The sequence below is a fragment of the Oncorhynchus mykiss genome, chromosome 13 (genome assembly GCF_057628025.1).
Source record: "Oncorhynchus mykiss isolate SJ-2025 chromosome 13, ASM5762802v1, whole genome shotgun sequence".
NCBI lineage: Eukaryota > Metazoa > Chordata > Actinopteri > Salmoniformes > Salmonidae > Oncorhynchus > Oncorhynchus mykiss.
This window is the reverse complement of record NC_143034.1, coordinates 54,338,871-54,343,058: the sequence shown is the minus strand read 5'-3', so window position 1 is coordinate 54,343,058 and position 4,188 is coordinate 54,338,871. Positions and strand designations below refer to the sequence as shown.

General features: G+C 43.0%; 1 protein-coding gene across 1 annotated transcript in view; it reads right to left on the bottom strand.

The window, feature by feature from the left end:
• Positions 1-3,963: 3,963 nt before the first annotated feature.
• The window catches only part of LOC110486541 (netrin-1), a 51,423-nt gene continuing 51,198 nt past the window's right edge, over positions 3,964-4,188 (bottom strand). The window contains exon 7 of the mRNA XM_021558228.3: positions 3,964-4,188. This exon is cut by the window's right edge and continues 2,622 nt beyond it. The gene's annotated coding sequence lies outside the window, so the exon portion shown is untranslated.

Here is a 4,188-nt window from a genome sequence, read left to right as displayed (position 1 = left end):
CCCCATAGCATTCCCGTCGATGGTTTGCATCTCAAACAGCCTCCGAATGGTGTGCAATGGTGTTGAGTGGTGTAGGTGGGAGGCTGGAGTGTGTATGTGAGTCAGAGTTGTGTGGTAGTTAATCATAACAGTGAAGTGGTGCTTCACAAGAGGTGTGAACCAGGAGAATGGGGGTGGGAATCTATTCCTGGATATGATGTGAAAAGTTCAACAGCGATGTGCTCAGACCTCATTTCTACTACCTTCTACTAATAGCAGGTGGAGGGGTCCTTTGCTTCGTTTAGAACTTTGTTTTCATTTTACCTTCGAACATCACTGTCTCCACAATAACAGAGAAAGGGGAAGCAGATGGTAATTCTATGCCCCTCAAATGTTTCAGAGTGAAGCCAGGGACCAAGGAGTGAAATAGAGATTTCAGAGTTTGAAGCATTTGAATGTCTGATTGTGACAAAAAAATATGGTCTTAAGAACACGGTCCTCTGGCACTAAAACAACCGACTGGGAACTGAAAACATGGATGGTCATGTGATGGGAGGCTCCCCCATTTCCTGTCAGTGGCTGTAGACCAGTGGGGGGCATAGGGACACTGTCCAGGCCTGTCCTGTCATGCTGTTAGTTCGGTCCCTGTCAGACGTGCTGGCGGTAGCCTTTGTTTTCAGAGGAGTCTGCAGCCTGTTAACAGGGAAACAATGGCAGGAGTGTGCCTGGCCCTGGGCTGGATGTTTATGGAATGTACAGGGCTAAAGGCGGGAATCCCACCCTGCTGCAGTCTACTGGAGACTGCCTGCATGCGAGCTGAAATCATTCCTCCTCCCAATGTCACTCCACAGCCCTCTCTCTCTGCATCCTGGAGTAGAGCCATGTGTTGCTCCAGATCCTCCTGTTCTCACACTGAGAGTGAGGCTCACACACACCCAGATCCCCTTTCACCTCATTTCCCATCCCTCCCTGAATAGAGGGAGAGCACATCATAAAACAGTCTGAACTTTTTAGTCTGAAGTGAAAGAGTTGTTTTGGGTGTTCAGGACTGAACTGTGTTTTTGTGGAGGAGGCCTGGAGTTTGGATAGCAGGAACAGTCATCCTGGCAGCCAGCAAAACCAATAGAAACCAATAGCAGCACATATAGAAAGTAGCAAGAGGCTTGTGCAACTCCAGACACATCACATCTTTTGAGTGTCTGAATGAGCATTATGAGTTTACACTCATCCATAGTGACCTCATCCTCTGTCTTTCTCTCCTCCATCTTTAAGGCTTGTTAGTTGGGATCTTTTTACGGCCATGTCGGCCAGTCATGTTATTGGTTGTGGTCCCTTTCACTAATGAAGAGCACAGCCTTTTATAAAGGGGCGGTTGGTAGAATCCTTGGGAGTATTTTGGATTGTGTTTCTCTTGAGTAGGCCTAGCCTATGACCAATCAATCCTACTGTAGTGTTGGTACAAACTCCCATAACAGACAAAAAACGAACTAAGGACTTGAGTTGGGGATGGGTCATTTGTATGATGATTAAAGCAGGGCTACTTATGGCCATGAACACGTTGTTGAGAATGAAGTTCAGGATGTCATCCAATGACTACAATGCCTCCACCCCACAGTTCCATCTGTGCTGCGCATTAACTAAAAGCTTAGTGATATAATCAGCTTAATATCGAGTACTTATTATCTGTGAAGGTTATAGAGTTCAGGGATCTAAAACCAATGATGAGAAGGAATTGCTGAGTTAACTACTTTGTGTTGTTGTAAATGACTGGAGCTCTTGGGGGTAATGTCTAATAAATGTTGAATACATTTACTCAGTGAACAACTCTTAGTATTGCTGTTTTCTGTAGTCACCCTCTGTGCTGACTGTACTGAAATGACCTCTTTAACTAGGAACTTGGTGCTGTTTAGATTATTATTATATATATTTTTTCAACCTTTATTTAACTAGGTACAGTGCCTTGCGAAAGTATTCGGCCACCTTGAACTTTGCGACCTTTTGCCACATTTCAGGCTTCAAACATAAAGATATAAAACTGTATTTTTTTGTGAGGAATCAACAACAAGTGGGACACAATCATGAAGTGGAACGACATTTATTGGATATTTCAAACTTTTTTAACAAATCAAAAACTGAAAAATTGGGCGTGCAAAATTATTCAGCCCCTTTACTTTCAGTGCAGCAAACTCTCTCCAGAAGTTCAGTGAGGATCTCTGAATGATCCAATGTTGACCTAAATGATGATAAATACAATCCACCTGTGTGTAATCAAGTCTCCATATAAATGCACCTGCACTGTGATAGTCTCAGAGGTCCGTTAAAAGCGCAGAGAGCATCATGAAGAACAAGGAACACACCAGGCAGGTCCGAGATACTGTTGTGAAGAAGTTTAAAGCCGGATTTGGATACAAAAATATTTCCCAAGCTTTAAACATCCCAAGGAGCACTGTGCAAGCGATAATATAGAAATGGAAGGAGTATCAGACCACTGCAAATCTACCAAGACCTAGCCGTCCCTCTAAACTTTCAGCTCATACAAGGAGAAGACTGATCAGAGATGCAGCCAAGAGGCCCATGATCACTCTGGATGAACTGCAGAGATCTACAGCTGAGGCGGGAGACTCTGTCCATAGGACAACAATCAGTCGTATATTGCACAAATCTGGCCTTTATGGAAGAGTGGCAAGAAGAAAGCCATTTCTTAAAGATATCCATAAAAAGTGTTGTTTAAAGTTTGCCACAAGCCACCTGGGAGACACACCAAACATGTGGAAGAAGGTGCTCTGGTCAGATGAAACCAAAATTGAACTTTTTGGCAACAATGCAAAACGTTATGTTTGGCGTAAAAGCAACACAACTCATCACCCTGAACACACCATCCCCACTGTCAAACATGGTGGTGGCAGCATCATGGTTTGGGCCTGCTTTTCTTCAGCAGGGACAGGGAAGATGGTTAAAATTGATGGGAAGATGGATGGAGCCAAATACAGGACAATTCTGGAAGAAAACCTGATGGAGTCTGCAAAAGACCTGAGACTGGGACGGAGATTTGTCTTCCAACAAGACAATGATCCAAAACATAAAGCAAAATCTACAATGGAATGGTTCAAAAATAAACATATCTAGGTGTTAGAATGGCCAAGTCAAAGTCCAGAACTGAATCCAATCGAGAATCTGTGGAAAGAACTGAAAACTGCTGTTCACAAATGCTCTCCATCCAACATCACTGAGCTCGAGCTGTTTTGCAAGGAGGAATGGGAAAAAATTTCAGTCTCTCGATGTGCAAAACTGATAGAGACATACCCCAAGCGACTTACAGCTGTAATCGCAGCAAAAGGTGGCGCTACAAAGTATTAACTTAAGGGGGCTGAATAATTTTGCACGCCCAATTTTTCAGTTTTTGATTTGTTAAAAAAGTTTGAAATATCCAATAAATGTCGTTCCACTTCATGATTGTGTCCCACTTGTTGTTGATTCTTCACAAAAAAATACAGTTTTATATCTTTATGTTTGAAGCCTGAAATGTGGCAAAAGGTCGCAAAGTTCAAGGGGGGCGAATACTTTCGCAAGGCACTGTAAGTCAGTTAAGAACACATTCTTGTTTACAATGACGGCCTCCACCGGCCAAACCCGTACGACGCTGGGCCAATTGTGCGCCTCCCTATGGGACTCCCGATCACGGCCGGTTGTGATACAGCCTGGATTTGAACCAGGGTGTCTATAGTGCCTTAGACCGCTGCACCACTCTTAACGTTTCATTTAATTTTCCCAACTGTAATTCACTGTTATTGCAGGAGGAAAACAGACAGAGGCTGATGCAGTCTCATAGGGTAATGACAGACTGTGGCCTTATTGGGCCACACCATTTATCCCACACCATAGCCCACACCATTTAGCCCATGTCAATCCCAAATGACTCACTGAAGTACAGAACTACCAATGAGACACAGATGAGATGATGAGAAACAGTTGAAAGTCCACAAGTACTTTTACAGAGCTTTATTTCAGATTTACTAGGCTGTTCAATAGCTACAGTCTTTTACTTTTTCATTACAGCCGTCTATTATCCAAAGCAAAGAGTGACCAAAAATAAAAACAGGCAAAAACAAAAGCCACATGGTTTCATGTGTCATTAAATATATTCATTTGTGATAAACATAATATATTAGTATGCATTACAGGACATTACACAGACTTTTGCAATGGACA